Consider the following 18032-nt stretch of genomic DNA (forward strand, 5'->3'; position numbering starts at 1 on the left):
CTTTTTTTTAAAACTCCTAATCTAATCCCAATTGCCTGCATTTGGCCCATATCCCTCTATGCCCATCATACCCATATAACTATCTTAATGCTTTTTAAAAGACAAAATTGTACCCGCCTCTACTACTACCTCTGGCAACTTGTTCCAGACACTCACCACCCTCTGTGTGAAAAAATTGCCCCTCTGGACACTTTTGTATGTCTCCCCTCTCACCTTAAACCTATGCCCTCTAATTTTAGACTCCCTTACCTTTGGGAAAAGATATTGACTATCTAGCTGCTCTATGCCCCTCATTATTTTATAGACCTCTATAAGATCATTGTTCGACCCCTTGGGAGTAAATGAGCAGAAGTGCAGATGGAAACATGGAAATCACCAAGCAATGTGCATATGTGTTAGACAATCTCTCCCGTGCGACAGCCTACTTGACAGGCTTGGTTTCCAGTCCAGTGGGGAGAAATCCAGCAGAGGCTACGGAAGTAGGTAGGTCCAAGCTCCAACAAGATTGGGCAGGAATTTAATCCCGGGATACCGTGGGTTGATCAGAGACTCTGGGAGACAGTGGGAGGCCTGTTGGTGGGAGATCAGAGGCTGGGGGCAGGAGAGGGAGGGTGGGGAAGAAATCAGAGAACTCAGTGGGGTAAGATTAGAGGAGGATCAGAAGGGGAAGAGCGGTGTCCATTGGAGGGAGGGTATTGGCCAGGCAGACACACTGGGTCCAGTAGGTAAGTGGAAAGGCACCTCACCTCCTGGTTCAGCAGTCCCTCACCCCAGGTTAGCTGGTGTCATCCCCAAGACCTGGTAAACCTGACCAACCAGAGTAATATTTCAAATGGAGAGGACAAATGAGGAAGAGTCTCATTATAATATTTAAAGTGCCAACCCCACACAGTGGAGTGGATTGGCTCCCCCATGTCCTGACTCTGTTTCAACCAGAAATGGGTGCGTTGGAGATGGATAAGGATTGGGATTCAGACTATTAACACCCCCTCTCCTATCCAACCTGACCCAAATCTGCCCATTGTTTGGAGTTAAAATTCCCCTCATTAATTAGGTCCAGTTTAGTTCTTACTGAGCCACAATGAATTTGATTAAACTTTACAGTGCGATTGCACTATGCTTAAGACTTCCCTAACAAGATGTGTTGGACAATAATTACAATGAATGAAACGTGTCAGTGTAATAGCATTTCAGTCTTGGACAGGTTGGTAAGGAAAACAGAACCAGTCGATTAACAAACTTGTAGCTCTTGTTTAGACAATAAGATATAGGAGCTGAATTAGGCCATTCAGCCCATTGAGTCTGCTCTGCCATTCAATCATGGCTGATATGATTCTCATCCCCATTCTCCTGCCTTCTCACTATAACCATTGATCCCTTTATTGATCAAGAAACTATCTATCTCCATCTTAGGGACACTCTGTGGCAATGAGCTCCACAGATTCATCACCCTCTGGCTGAAGAAATTCCTCCTCATCTCAGTTTTAAAGGAATGTCCCATCACTCTGAGGTTATGCCCTTGAGTTCTAGTCCCTCCCATTACTGGAAACATCCTCTCCACGTCCACTCTATCCATTCCTCTCAGTATTCTGTAAGTTTCAATTAGATCCCCCCTCATCCTTCTAAACTCCATTGAGTATAGGCCCAGACTCCTCAACCGCTCCTCATATGACAAATAGTCATTCCTGGAATCGTTCTTGTGAACCTCCTCTGGAACTCCTCCAAGGCCAGTACATCCTTCCTTAGGTATGGGGCCCAAAACTGCTCACAGTATTCCAAATGGGGTCTGACCAGAGCCTTATACAGCAGTTGCCTTATCCTCTCAGCAGTACATCCCTGCTCTTGTGTTCTAACTCTCTAGAAATGAATGCCAACATTCAATTTGCCTTCCTAACTGCCAACTGTCAACTGTTTTATTTGAGGAAAAAGTGCTCAGTGAATCAGAACTTCTGATTAGTAGTTTTGACTAAATGTTATATGCCTCCGAGCAATTTTGTGTACACAGGATGCCTGCTGTTAACTGCATTTGGTTTGTACATAGCTGATGGGAAATGTGATCTGTTAAGTTGATATCCATTAACACCTCCGTCCTGAGTAAAATTCTTACCAGCATTGGGTGAAAATGAATATTACAAATACTATTTTGTTCTTGCATCTCTTAATTTCTTCTGGAGTTGGCAGGAGCAGCTCGACCGTGCCTTGTCTGTGAGGTAGAAAGCACCAGTCTGTCCCACTGTTTCGTTAAGTGTCAAAGTAATCAACTTACTTGATTACACAGAGGCAACTGATGAACAGCAGAGAGTTCAGTGTAGAATGCTTGATTTACCTGCCATTATAAACAGTTTCCGAAACCAAAAAAAATATTGGCTTCAAATCTTGGTGGGGCCACACTTGGAATATCGTGTACAGTTCTGATCACCATATTATAGAAAGGATATTATTAAACTAGAAAGAGTGCAGAAAGGATTTACTAGGATGCTACCGGGACTTGATGGTTGGAGTTATAAGGAGAGGCTGGATAGACTGGGATTTTTTTCTCTGGAGCGTAGGAGGCTGGGGGGTGATCTTATCGAGGTCTATAAAATAATGAGGATCATAGATCGGCTAGATAGTCAACATCTTTTCCCAAAGGTAGGGGAGTCTAAAACTAGAGGGCATAGGTTTCAGGTGAGAGGGAAGAGATACAAAAGGGTCAGAGGCGGCACGGTAGCACAATGTTCAGCACTGCTGTTTCATAGCACCAGGGACCTCGGTTCGGTTCCCGGTTTGGGTCACTATCTATGTGGAGCGTGCACGTTCTCTCCGTGTCTGCATGGGTTTCCTCCGGGTGCTCCAGTTTCCTCCCACATTCTGAAAAACGTGCTGGTTAGGGTGCATTGACCCGGGCAGACGCCAGACTGTGGCGACTAGGGGAATTTCACAGTAACTTCATTGCAATGTTAATGTAAACCTTACTTGTGACTCATAAGTTAACTTTAACTTTAGGGGCAATTTTTTCACACAGAGGGTGGTGAGTGTCGGGAACAAGCTGCCAGAGGTAGTAGAGGCGGGTACAATTTTGTCTTTTAAAAAGCATTTAGACAGTTACATAAGTATAGAGGGACATGGGCCAAACACAGGCAATTGTGACTAGCTTAGTGGTTAAAGAAAGGGCGGCATGGACAGGTTGGGCTGAAGGCCTGTTTCCGTGCTGTATGACTCTGACTCTCGAGCATCCTTTACAGAATTTTTTAAAAGTCATAAAATGGCATGTTTCTGTCCCATGGACCAAGTGAAACGATGAAACTGCAGAATAAACATAGAAAATATAAGTAGGAGTAGGCCATTTAGCCCTTCGGGCCTGCTGCATCACTCACTTTGATCATGACTGATCATCAAATTCAACGCCCTGATTCCCCCCTTCCCCCCATATCCCTTGATCCCTTTAGCCCCAAGAGCTATATCTACTTTCTTCTTGTGTACACAGGATGCCTGCTGTTAACTGCATTTGGTTTGTACATAGCTGATGGGAAATGTGATCTGTTAAGTTGATATCCATTAACACCTCCGTCCTGAGTAAAATTCTTACCAGCATTGGGTGAAAATGAATATTACAAATACTATTTTGTTCTTGCATCTCTTAATTTCTTCTGGAGTTGGCAGGAGCTGCTCGACCGTGCCTTGTCTACCAGGCAAAAAGCACCAGTCTGTCCCACTGTTTCATTAAGTGTCAAAGTAATCAACTTACTTGATTACACAGAGGCAACTGATGAACAGCAGAGAGTCAGTGTAGAATGCTTGATTTACCTGCCACTGTAAACAGTTTCTGAAACCAAAACATATATTGGCGTCAATTCTTGGTAAGGCCACACTTGGAATATTGTGTACAGTTCTGGTCACTCTATTATAGAAAGGATATTATTAAACTAGAAAAAGTGCAGAAAAGATTTACTAGGATGCTACTGGGACTTGATGAAATCAGACAACGTTTTGGCCTCAACTACTTTCGGTGGTAGTACGTATTAATGAGGAAAAATGTGAGGTCATGCATTTTGGAAGGAGGCATGGAGGCATAGATTATTTTCTAAATGGGAAATGCTGAGGAAATCAGAAACATAAAGGAACTTGGGAGTCATTATTCAAGATTCTCTTAAAGTTAACGTGCAGGTTCAGTCGGCAGTTAGGAAGGCAATGCAATGCTAGCATTCATGTCGAGAGGGCTTGAATACAAGAGCAAGGATGTACTTCTGAGGCTACATAAGTCTCTGGTCAGACTCCATTTGGAGTATTGTGAGCAGTTTTGGGCCCCATATCTAAGGAAGGATGTGCTGGCCTTGGAAAGGGTCCAGTTGAGGTTCACAAGAATGATCCCTGGAATGAAGGGCTTGTCCTCAACTGTTTGTTGAGGGTCTGTACTTGTTGAAGTTTAGAAAAATGAGGGGGAATCTTATTGAAACTTACAGGATACTGCGAGGCCTGGATAGAGTGGACGTGGAGAGGATGTTTCCACTGGTGGGAAAAACTAGAACCAGAGGGCACAACCTGAGGCTAAAGGGACGATCCTTTAAAGCAGAGATGAGGAGGAATTTCTTCAGCCAGAGAGTGGTGAATCTGTGGAACTCTTTGCCGCAGAAGGATGTGGAGGTCAGGTCATTGAGTGTCTTTAAGACAGAGATATATAGATTCTTGATTGATAAGAGGGTCAGGGGTTATGGGGAAAAGGCAGGAGAATGGGGATGAGAAAAGTATCAGCCATGATTGAATGGCGGAGCAGACTCGATGGGCCAAGTGGCCTAATTCTGCTCCTATGTCTTATGGCCTTATGGTAGTGAATTCCACAAGTCCACAACCCTCTGAATGGCATCGCACACTGAGACAGGATTTTCCCCTCCCATTCGTGGCAGTGACATGGTGGGCGATGACGGAAAATATCATGGGAAGCCAAAAATCGGTTTTCTATCATCGTAAAGCTAGGTCTCAATTGTGCGCTCCAGCTGCCAATGGCAGTATATCCCACTGTCAGGAAAGTCTCTTCAATATTTTTGCACCTCATTGTAAGGACTCCTCAACGGAATCATCCCCCACGTTGGATCTTCCGGGCACTTCGGCAGGCAACTGGAACGATGTGTTTTGCAATGTTATGTAAGCAACGTGCACCCGATGACCTGCACTCTGCTCATGACTTGGAGTTTGGTTTGCCCGCCTTGCACCATGCAGCATTCACGATAATCAGCACCAGGTTTCTCAGGCAGCACCACTTCCATTCCAGGGCATTGTCACAGGAAAGTCTCCACCGACCAGACCAGCTGTATGGTGCGGGTGGCTTTTCATTAACTGCAAGGCTAGGGTTGTACTGAGGAAGTAGGGACAGAAGAAGGGCTGCAGGGCTAGGCCTGTATCAGTGCTTACGAGTCAGGCGGGGGGTGGGGGGGGGGGGGGGCGCGGCGGGGGCGAGGGGAAGGTTTCACTCGGACACATGACTGGGAGGAGGCGGGAGAAGCATACATGTTTTACAATGTAAGTGGCCTCAAGCTGGGGTCGTGTGAGACCCATATGGGACATCGGTGCATCCACTTCAAAATGTTCAGAGGCTAATAAATGCACATCCACCAGAAGCATGTGGGGTGAAGGAATACAGAGAGGTAACTTGGGTGCTCTGTGAGGGTGGGAACCCGGAATGTGAAACTCCTCCAGGATAAAAGTAAAGTTTATTTATTAGTCACAAGTAAGGCTTACATTAACGCTGCAATGGAGTTATTGTGAAATTGCCCCAGTCGCCACTCTCCGGCGCCGTTCAGGTTAATACATCTAACCAGCATGTCTTTCAGAATGTGGGAGGAAACCGGAGCACCCAGAGGAAACCCACACAGACACGGGGAGAATGCGCAGACTCCACACAGACAGTGACCCAAGCCGGGAATCGAACCCGGGTCCCTGGCGCTGTAAGGCAGCAGTGCGAACCACTGTGCCACCGTGCCAGGAGGGGAGGGGTTTCCAGACTCACACAGGGAGGATCCAAGCTGGTCTGGCAGTGAGCGATGGCGCAGTGCAAAAAGAAACTGAGGAGAAGCTCTGCTGGCGAGTACACGGAGGGTGGATTAGAAGGAAGCTGCATGCACTGGGGGAGCTGATTACATTGGCATGCATCTGAACTGTGCACTCCCAGATGAGGAAAGAGGCATGGCTGAGACAAGCTAGGAGCCTTTTAATGACAATGCAGAGAATCAGGAAAGTGAATCAATGATGCCCATTCAAGCGAGACTATCCAGCAAAGTGGTACAAATCGATCTTGTTGCATTATGGAAATTGTGGAAATTCTTAATAACAAACTGCAGAGCAATTGGGCAAATGGACAACTTCCAAAGCCTGTGAGAAAGTTGGTGTTGGATGGTTCACTGAAGAGAAGCCTCAGGCCCCCTTCAAATCATAGAAACCCTATGATCTAATAATAATAAATAATCTAATTTCCTGAAGAAACAATTAACCTCATATTTATTCCAAAAATGTGTAGTAGTGAAGTGCAGTGAATGAGGTTCCCAGCACCTGGGCTGGAAGCAACACATCCAATTTCCTGGCCAAAATAATCTCACGGCAATCAGTCATGTTGGGGCAGGATCTTTATATGTACTGCCCATCATTTCAGGGGTGTGTATTCCACAACATGGGAACAAAGCCCTTGAACCCACATTCACTGATGAGTCATTGACTTAAAGAGGACCTTTGAAGACTAATGTTGACTCTTGTCTGTTTCTCATTGATGCGGCAGAGAGGAGACCATCAGGAAGATGGAGGCTGGATTTATCGCTGCCTGCAGTATAGCTTACAGGCACAAGAGACAAAGATTGTGACAGAGGCTGTTGGATCACCAAAGGGAAGAGCAAGAGCCTCAAGACCATGGGCAGGCAGGGCCCCCTCTGGACACAGGGGATGAGGTTCTCTGGGATGTTATGTGTAGGTGGCTCGCAAGGCCTCGGGTCTACAGAACTCGCATGTCTGATCTGCAGATAAGCAAGAACCAGTGTCAGCAGTGGCTTCACATGTTCAGACATCTCCTTACTCACATTTGCCAGCAATTCTCCAGGAATTGTTGCCATGTACACTGCGTCTTTTCATAGAATCATAGAATCCCTACAGTGCAGAAGGAGCCCATTCAGCCCGCACCGACAACAATCCCACCCAGGCCCTAGCCCTGTAACCTGATATATTTACCCTGGTAAGGCCCTACCTTCATAACCGAACACATTTACCCTCCCAGTCCCCCTGACACTAAGGGACAATTTAGCATGGCTAATCAACCTAACCCACGCATCTTTGGAGTGTGCGAGAAAACCAGAGCACCCAGAAGGAAGGCATGCAGACACGGGGAGAACTTGCAAACTCCACACAGCCACCCAAGGCCGGAATTGGACCCAGGTCTCTGGTGCTGTGAGGCAGCAGCGCTAACCACTGTGCCATCGTGCCTTTCAAGTATGCAGATGAGGTAGGAGAATACCTCTGTCTCATACTTACACACAGTAAGGAGTCTAACAACACCCAGGTTAAAGTCCAACAGGTTTATTTGGTAGCAAACGCCACTAGCTTTCAGAGCGCTGCTCCTTCGTCAGGTGAGTGGGAGATCTCCCACTAAACCTGTTGGACTTTAACCTGGTGTTGTGAGACTCCTTACTGTGTTTACCCCAGTCCAACGCCGGCATCTCCACATTATACTTACACAGCCAAGACTAAAGATGATATCTCCCTGCAAAGCATGTTTTGTGAACTTGATCACGTCTATTAAATCTTTCCATAATATTCTCTGCTTTAAGAAGACCGTTCCCAACTTCTCTAGTTTCTCAACATAACTGAAGTTCCTCATTTCTGGTACAATTCTAGTAAATCACCTCTGCGCCATCTCCAAGGCCTTGTTATCCTTCCTAAAGTGTGCTTGCCAGAATTAAACGCAATGCTCCATCTGAGACCTAACCAGTGATTTGTATTGGCTGAGCATATTTTCGTTAATTTTGTGCTCCCTGCTCTCCATTCACAAAGCTCAGTACCTGATTTTAAAAAAAAATCTCTTATTAAATTACCCTGCCATCTTCAAAGAGTCCCAGCTGACTAATTAGGTGGCCACAAGCAATTGTCAAAGAGGAGGGTATTGCCCCAGTGTCCTCGCCTCATCTTTCCCTCAACAAACACCATCCGAAATAAATGAACTCATCAATTATCTTATTTCTCTGTCTAAGGGACCTTGCTAAGTGCAAAGCGACTGTTCCACAGGCCTATGTGGCAATTCAAAGACAATTTGTTGGACATGAGGTGATTTGGTCTGCCTGTGATTCCTGATGAGGTGTTGTTTAAATGCAAATACTTTGGGGGCAATTCTCCCCAAAAAATTCTGAGTGTCGAATTTGCGTAAAAACTGGAGTAAATCCCGTTGGTCTTTTTCAGCGGGATTTTCAAAATGAATCTCCCACACTCTGCATTGCAGAGAGCATTAGTGTGAATCCCATTGAAAATCAGTGGGTGGGACCTATTCACGCTGGAGAGGCCAGCAGCATAGTGCTGAGTGGGCCACTGCACATGCGCCAATCTGTCAGCACCAAGATCGGCGCATGCGCAGGGGCCCATGTCTGCCGGCCGCCCAGTCACTAGCCAGCCCTGCGACGACTCATCGCTGGCCATGCAAACCCCCCACGGCCCAATCGCTGGCCCCCCGGATGTGTCCAGGCCCAGCCCCGGCCCCACTTCCCCTCCCAGCAGCTCCGATCTCCAACCCCAAAGGCAGTCCCGACCCCTCCCCCACATAGTGCCCATCCCCCTGAAGCCCCTCCCACATCCCCCTGCCCCAATGGCCAGCCCCGATCGCTGGCTTCCCTCCCTCCCCCACTGATCCCACATGCAGAATGACACAGGGACTCCCCCCAACCCCACAGATCACACCTCAGAGGCCCCTCCCCATCAGGCCCCACACCCATTAGGCCCCAGCCCCTTGGCACTGCCCCATGCCCAGTGGGCAGTGCCAAGGTGCCCCCTGGGCTTTGGCACTTTGCCCCTTGGGCAGTGTCAGGGGGCCCAGACCGGCACTGCCAAGGTGGCAATGCCCAGAGGGCACTCCCTCTGGGGGGGCCTCTATGGTCCCCCCCTTCACTTCAACAAGGTCAAGCCGCCAGCTCCCCGCAAGTGGGGAACTGTTGTAAACCCCGCTGGATTGAACCACTCCTGGGGGGGGGGAGGCGGGGGGGGGGGGGGGGGGGAGACGGGCGGTGGCAGGAGGAGAGGCTAACAGGCCCAGAGATGTCAGTCCCTGGCCTGCTAATAGCACTTAAATTATATTAAAATGAGCTGTTGAAAACATTAGGCAGCTCTGCATCAATTTCTAGTATGGAGCTGACAGGGCCGGAAATCCGGCGCTGGGAGATGCGCTGAGGGCGTGACGCCCAGCGGGGATCCCGCGAAACAGTCTCCGCTCGAGTCTCCCGGCCCGGCCCGCCGCGCTGCTTACGTAGATGTATGGATGGGAGAGGCGGCCCCTTTATTTTGTATCTGGCATCGTCCTAATTTTATCCAGTCAGTTGTCCCAAAGGAGTGTGCACATGTGTTCAGAGCAGGTGAATCCAAAATGAAACTGAATTTGGAACTGGATGGTTCTGACTTGAGAAGTACAATACACGAAATGGTCACAGGACAGCAATTTATTAATTGTCCCTTGGAGGTTTCTTGAAGTAACAAAGGGGTTGCTGACCTGTAAAGTGCTGACATTGCCGACCAGAACTGGCCCACTGCCCGGTGAATGTGAAGAGCAGCGTGTAATGTGCGGAATTGTCAGTATAGCTCATATGTCAACCTTCAGTGTAACAGGGTGTAACTTTTATTATCGAGTGCTACGGTGAGCGCACACTGACAATAATGCATTCTTGCAAATATTTGTCCTCTTAGCAGCTTCTGAAATAATGTTTTAGAAAGTCAACAGAAGACATAGTACAATGGAACAATTAATCTTTGGTAACAATTTAACAGTTCATGGCTGAATAGAAAGTGATGGCAAACATAATTTGTATAATATGACACGGTTTTGCAAATGGAGTGCAAGAAGGAGAAGGCGTCAGTTTTGTACTTTGCCTGGAGCCAAATAATCCAAGCCTGAGTCTCATCTTGGAGGGTTACAGTGTATTGAGAGCACTGACTGTAGCGACATTCACTTCAAGGGGTGACTTTGCCCCATTCAGTGGAGGTGGCACAGTGGTTAGCACTGCTGCCCCACAGAGCCAGGGACCCAGGTTTGATTCCCGGCTTGGGCCACTGTCTGTGCGGAGTCTGCACATTCTCCCCGTGTCTGCATGGGTTTCCTCTAGATGTTCCGGTTTTCTCCCACACTCCAAAAGACGTACTGGTTAGGTGCATTAACCATGCTAAATTCTCCCTCAGTGTACCCGAACAGGCGCTGGAGTGGCCGCCGGGGGATCTTCACAGTAACTTCATTGCAGTGTTAATGTAAGCCTACTTGTGACATTAATAAATAAACTTAAAAAAGTAGAGGGGGGCAATTGCATTCAGTTGGAAAACGAATCTGAATGAGAGTAAGGTTTGACTTTTTTTTTAGTCAGATAACCTGATATGCATTCCCTCAGCCATCATAACGTTCCATCTTTTCCCGTGACAGCAACATTTTGTGAGATTGAATTATGTTGAGGTACAAGGTAATGGTGGATTAAACTTCTGCACCAATCAAGCGGTGTTCTTTATCTGTGCTGCTGCAAATGTCAGAATAAAATTGATGCTGTTGACATTTCTGCGTTTGATTCTGCTCAAAGCAAGATCCGGAGAAGTGAATCTTTAGAAGAAACCTAGCTTGTGTTGCCTATCAAAAAGGGATCTGGTTGAATTAAAGGTCACATTTAGTGGTTGTCCTTTGGAACAACCAGGAGAGAGGGAACAGGTAAGCCTGATTAAGCATTGCACAAAATCAATCCGTACATTCAGGAATGCTTCAATTCAGAATGACCCACAACTCTGAAGTGAAAGATGGAGCGCATCCCTCTCCAGCAGCCAATCCATAAGGAATGTTGCCTCACATCCTTTAAAAAGTACCTGGATGAGTACTTGGCATGCCTTAACATTCAAGGCTATGGGCCAAGTGCTGGCAAGTGAGATTAGGTGAGCAGGTCTGGACCTTTCATGCATCAGTGCAGACGTGATGGGCTGAAGGGCCTTTTCTGCACTGTAGTATTCTGTGATTCTGGGAGGCAATGGCCTAGTGGTATTAATGCTAGACTATTTATCCAGAAACTCAGCTCATGTTCTGGGGACCCGGTTTCGAATCCCACCACGGCAGCTGGTGAAATTTGAATTCAACAAAACATATCTGGAATTAAGAATCTACTGATGACCATTGTCAATTGTCAGGAAAAACCCATCTGGTTCACTCATGTCCTTTAGGGAAGGAAATCTGTCGTCCTTACCCGGTCTGGCCTACATGTGACTCCAGAGCCATAGCAATGTGGTTGACTCTCAACTGCTCTCTGAACAAGGGCAACTAGGGATGGGCAATAAATGCTGGCCAGCCAGCGACGCCCATGTCCCACGGATGAATAAAAAAAAGTGCAGCTTGAGAATTCAGCTCTATATCTGATGCTATAGGTGCCATTCAGCATCCAAAAAGGTATCTGCGCCACATGTGCACGCTTCTGGTGCGGACCACACTGGATGCCATTTTGAGTAGACTAGTAACGTTGACGCTTGGAGCACCCAAATGATGCTGAGCAGACAAATGTTGAAGGCAGTCCCACTCTGTAACACTGAGTTGACCGTAGCAGTGCCATTTTCTACTTCAACACCACAACAAAAGCTTGCTTTTAATTTTGCACAGCTAAACATGTGTTCAGCAGTAGGAAACGGAAACACGGAAGATAAGAGCAGGAAGAGGTCATTCAGCCCTTCGAGCCTGCTCCGCCTTTCATCACGATCATGGCTGTTCATCCAACTCAATTCCCTAATCCTGCTTTCTCCCCATAACCTTTGATCCCATTCACCCCAAGTGCTATATCCAGCCGCTTCTTGATAGAAACTAGAAGATAATAGAAACATTGAAGGACAATTTCCCCCAGCAGCGCTATTTAAAAAGATTGTCAACCACTCTCAGATTAGTTGCTAATTAGTATCTATGAGCTGCTACTGAGTTAGTGTTCGCGAGTTTTCACTGCCATTTAAAGTTGACAAATTCTTCAGGGAGTGGTGTAGGTCATGGTTCTAACTTCCAAAGTTCTGCTTAGAACAATTGCTATCAGTCATGGGTGTCGTAGTTTCCATCATTTCCCTGTTGATCTGTAGTTGAGAATAAATGGAGGTGACACAGAGCAGGGCAAGCTGCTCAAAGATAGAGGAGGAGGAGGGGGAGATGGATCTTTAGCAGGAGACCCATATCCAACCAAGGCAATCAGGGAAAAATGGTCCTACCTCAGCATCAGTGCGTGCGTGATGTCTGCATTTCACTAAGAAACAACTTATTCAACTCTGGCATGTGTTTCAGGTAGGCCTGTAGCTTTGCAACAGGGTGACGTTGTTACAGTGAGTATTTGGAATGTAACAGCGGCCATGGCATTGGGCTACTTTCAGGCAATGGGGGTGATCTTACCAGAATTTGGCAAACTGTCAGTTCTGGTGTGAAAACTGGTATAAAACTCTCCAGCTCCCTTGCTCTGTTTTCCCCCCAGATCAAAAAGAAAGAGTGGGCGGGGTTTGCACCATCACTTTGGCAGTGGGGCGGGGACACTGAGAGGCGAGAAATGATTCTGCAGAGATCATGTCGCCATTTTCAAAGGGCGCCTCAATCATAATAAATCTTCCCTACCGGAGTGGTATCTCATTCGCTCCCCCACCCCCACAGCATGGAGGTATCTGGGTATCTAGGGCCTCACTCCCAATCCTCCCTGGCATCCCAATCCCCCAACCCCCAATCATCCCCATCACCTTGCCCCCCCCCCCCCCGCCCTCATCATCCTGGCATCCCCCATCTACCCCCCATAATCATCCCAGCATTCCCCCCCTCCCCAAATCACCCCAGGCCAACCTCTATTCATGAACGTACGGATTGATTTTGTGCAATGCTTACTCGGTGCCAGGGGACATTGCCGGAGGACTGCCCGGCCATGTCATCTTCCCCGGGCCAGGGTGGAGGTGGGGGGGGGGGGGGGGAGGAGGGGGGGGTGGTGGGATGGGTGGGGGGCAGTGGGGCTATACTGACCTTTGCGTCCCTTTGACAGGTTTACGTTTGACCAAAGCCATCGTAAACCTTGCCAGACGTGATGTCACGTTGACAAAGTATGAATGTTTAGTGAGGGGAGATACTTTGGCGAAGGAGATGGATAATAAGATTAAAATTTGGGCGTGAGCCTCATTACTTCGCCTTTGAGGGGCGGCCAAAATCGAAAATCGTGATCTTGCCGGCGAGATTTGTGATTTCTGATTTTGGCTGGATTTTGCGCACACTGGTGACCCCACGCACGGAGTGTGTGGACTCGAGGTCCCGCCAATATCTCCAGAATCTCCCTGTTTGCAGTTAACAGCTGTAAAAAGGAGCTAACGGACATGCCGTATTCAAAAGCAAGAGGAATTTATTGACTTTTCCCTTTCCAGAGACAGGCTGATAAAGTGGCTTTACCAAGGTAGTAGCCCTCTCCATGGTGCAGGGTGCCATTGGCACTTGTATATGTTGCTTTGTGAGTTTTGCATTTAAATTCAAAGAGGTACCACAACCACAGGGGGTTCCACTCCCTCCATGTAGAACTGTTTGAGACCATACTCAATGTATCATGCAGCCCCAGTATCCTAGCAACCGTATATAAAGATGCCTCTATTCTGCACCAGTCCACTAGTTCAACAGCAGATAAGCCACCGCAAGAGAGCAAAGGATGTAAAACTAAGCAACAAGGGCTATCTGCTGACCATTTGAGTTAGGACTCCACCCCAGGCACACGGAGGCAGCACGCAACACATGTTGTCACGCGGAATTTTGTCAGGCAGACCATTGAGATGCTGAAGCATGTGTGGCATCGCAACATGGCACCAGGTTGCTGTGCTGCCTCTATGTGTGATTTCTTGAAGAAAGAGAGAAGAGAAATAGGTAAACACCCCTGCTGTACTTGACATCCAGCCATCTCATCGCCCCCCCCCCCCCACCCCCCTCCTTTGCTCCTTCTAATCCCTGACCCAATAATTTCCGAGGTTGCTGCCCCTTTCATTCAAGTGAGGGCTGATACGCAGACTAACCCTCCCGCAACACTGGCCCTCTCGCCAGTGCCGTGAGCCAGCTTGTCCATCAGGAGGGACAGCGCGGTCTGCACTTGCGGTGAAGGATTGTCGCAGATGCATGAGGCAGCTCCACAAAGTCTGCTCACTGCGGGGAAAGCAGCAAGATGCCAGGAGGATCGATGTGCAAGGGAATAGCTCCACTGTGAAATGTAGCAGAAATGAAATGCTTTCTGGCTGCGACTAGATTAAAGCAGAATTCTGCATGTTCTGAGAATGTCAGAGAAATTGGTGATTTGAATAAGAAGGGCTGTTGCTGTGTCCCATATTGTAATTGGAGAATTGTTTCAATTGCTAGGGTTGGAGGCGGGATTGGGCTGGGGAGAGGAATACTGCAGCAACATCTTACCCTGACTGAGTTGAAGTCATGACAAACGTTTTCATTGGTTATTGGATAGGCACATGGAGCACACCAGGATGGTAGGGAGTGGGATAGCTTGATCTTGGTTTCAGATGAAGGTCGGCACAACATCGTGGGCCGAAGGGCCTGTTCTGTGCTGTACTGTTCTATGTTCTATGTTCTATGTTCTATCATGACTGGTAAGGCTACTGAACATCTGCTGGAATTATCCTGGAATGTTGCTTCCGGCATTGACATTCTCAGGATCTTCCTTACAAACCAGAGACCTCATCAGCTCCAGAGGAGATGCAGAAAGGAACATCTAATGGCAGGGAGGAACTATGGGGTGAGATGTTGAATAAAACCATGGGGAGAAAGGGTTGAGGTATGAGGAGAGATTAAACAGTTTGGGCTTGTACTGGCTGGAGTTTAGAAGAATGGGAGGGGGTCTGATCGAGGTACATAAAATTTTAAAAGGGATTGATAAAGTAAACATAGACCAAATATTTCCTCTTATGGGGCGATCTAGAACAAGCGGTCATGGGTATAATTTGAGAGGCGGTAGATTTAAGACTGAGATGAGGAGGAACTAGGTCTCACAGAGGCTGGTGAATTTATGGAACTCGCTGCCCCCTAGTGCAGTGGAGTCTGAATCACAAAATGGTTTCAAGGAGATAGATATACTTCTAATTAAAAATGGGTTAAAGGGAAATGGGCTACAGGTGGGGATGTGATGGCCTAGTGGTATTATCACTAGACTATTAATCCAGAAACTCAGCTAAGGTTTTGGGGACCCGTGTTCGAATCCCGCCACGGCAGATGTTGGATATCTGAATTCAATTTTTAAAATCTGGAATTAAGAATCTACTGATGACTATGAAACCATTGTCGATTGTCGGAAAAACCCATCTGGTTCACTGATGTCCTTTAAGGAAGGAAATCTGCCATCCTTACCTGGTCTGGTCTATGTGTGACCCCAGAGCCACAGCAATGTGGTTGGCTCTTTACTGCCCTCTGAGATGGCTGAGCAGGCCACTCAGTTCAAGGGCAACTAGGGATGGGCAATAAATGCTGGCCCAGCCAGTGAAGCCCATGTCCCACAAATGAATAAATAAAAGAAGAAGAAGCCAGAGAGTGGTTGTGGAGGATTGCTTCTCTGAGTGGAGGCCTGTGACTAGTGGTGTGCCGCAGGGATCGGTGTTGGGTCCATTGTTGTTTGTCATCTATATCAATGATCTGGATGATAATGTGGTAAATTGGATCAGCAAGTTTGCTGATGATACAAAGATTGGAGGTGTAGTGGACAGTGAGGAAGGTTTTCAAAGCTTGCAGAGGGATTTGGACCAACTAGAAAAATGGGCTGAAAAATGGCAAATGGAATTTAACGCAGACAAGTGTGAGATATTGCACTTTGGAAGGACAAACCAAAGAAGAACGTACAGGGTAAATGGTAGGACTCTGAAGAGTGCAGTTGAACAGAGGGATCTGGGAATACAGGTACAGAATTCCCTAAAAGTGACGTCACAGGTGGATAGGGTCGTAAAGAGTGCCTTTGGTACATTGGCCTTTATAAATCGGAGTATCGAGTATAAAAGTTGGAGTGTTATGGTAAGGTTATATAAGGCATTGGTGAGGCCGAATTTGGAGTATTGTGTACAGTTTTGGTCACCTAGTTACAGGAAGGATGTAAATAAGGTTGAAAGAGTGCAGAGAAGGTTCACAAGGATGTTGCCGGGACTTGAGAAGCTGAGTTACAGAGAGACATTGAATAGGTTGGGACTTTATTCCCTGGAGCGTAGAAGATTGAGGGGAGACTTGATAGAGGGGTATAAGATTTTGATGGGTATAGATAGAGTGAATGCAAGCAGGCTTTTTCCGCTGAGGCTAGGGGAGAAAAAAAACAGAGGGCATGGGTTAAGGGTGAAAGGAGAAAAGTTTAAAGGGAATATTAGGGGGGGCTTCTTCACGCAGAGAGTGGTGGGAGTGTGGAATGAGCTGCCGGATAAAGTGGTAAATGCGGGGTCACTTTTAACATTTAAGAAAAACGTGGACGGGTTCATGGATGAGAGGGGTGTGGAGGGATATGGTCCAAGTGCAGGTCAGTGGGACGAGGCATAAAATGGTTCGGCACAGACAAGAAGGGCCAAAAGGCCTGTTTCTGAGCTGTAATTTTCTATGGTTCGATGGTTCTAAAAGGTGTATTTGAGGCCAGAGAGAGATCAGCCATGATCTGAATGAATGGTGGAGCAGGCTTGAAGAGCTGAATTTGCCTACCTCTGCTCTTAATTCCTATGTTCCTATGTTAGAGGAGTCAGAGGCTACCTTGAGGCTTCAAACCTGCAGTGATACACAAGCCAATATGAAGAACCTGCCCATTGACAGGGGTATTCGCTTTTCCCAGTAGAAGCTGGTCCATGCAGTTGAGTGGAACCTGGCAATTCATGTGTGTTCAGCTGCACTCCATCTTAGTGGTTTAGAAAAACATCCACCACCTGACTATCTCCGGAGCAAAGGGGGATGTGGAAAATCAGCTCTCATTGTCTGGGTTTCATCAAAGATAAGGCAACGTTACCAACTATTTCTCACTACGACTGCTCACCAGAAGACTGGGCATTGCTGAAACTTGAAAACCAAACACATTTGTCTCATGAAAATAACATCCACCACTCAGTAAATTATATTCTCTCTGGCAACAAAAGCAGTTTAGAAGTTCTGCTAGTGCAGCTAAATTGCCCTCTGGTGGATGGTAGCATTGTTTGCAACTTGTGGCCTTTACAGTGGATGCGGCAGTTCAGTAAGATTGAACCATGGCTGGTGACTGTGGAGTAAAGGGTTAACTCTAACACTACTCTAATAATGGCTGCTGAGCACGTGCGTAAGGCATTATGTCATAACCATGCCACTCATGAGTGAGAAGAACCTAAGAGACTTTCTGCAACCTTGCATATAATTAGTTATGTTAAAAAAGTACTTTTTAGGAAAGACCTTTGCCTCCAACCACATCTCTTAGTCGTGTAAGACACCTATGTCTTCCAAGAAAACCTAATAACAGAGCAACCATCTTCAGAGCTCCAAAGTGTCATTGTTTAGAAATGACAATCATTGAAAAAAGGGAATTAATACCAAACCATTGTGGTAGAGTTGGGATAGGTCAAATTGGGAAGGACTTTAAGGTGTGGAGATGCCGGCGTTGGACTGGAGTAAACACAGTAAGAAGTTTAACAACACCAGGTTAAAGTCCAACAGGTCTATCCTGTTGGACTTTAACCTGGTGTTGTTAAACTTCTTAAAGGACTTTAAGAACAGAGATAGGCAGGGAGTTTCAGGGAGCAGATTTGAGACATGGAAAGGTGCCACCAATGGTAGGCTGGAAGAAAGTGGCTATGAATGAAGATATAAAGTGGAAGACCAACGGTGTAGGAAGTGG

The sequence above is a fragment of the Mustelus asterias genome, chromosome 8, assembly GCF_964213995.1.
Source record: "Mustelus asterias chromosome 8, sMusAst1.hap1.1, whole genome shotgun sequence".
Classification (NCBI taxonomy): Eukaryota; Metazoa; Chordata; class Chondrichthyes; order Carcharhiniformes; family Triakidae; genus Mustelus; species Mustelus asterias.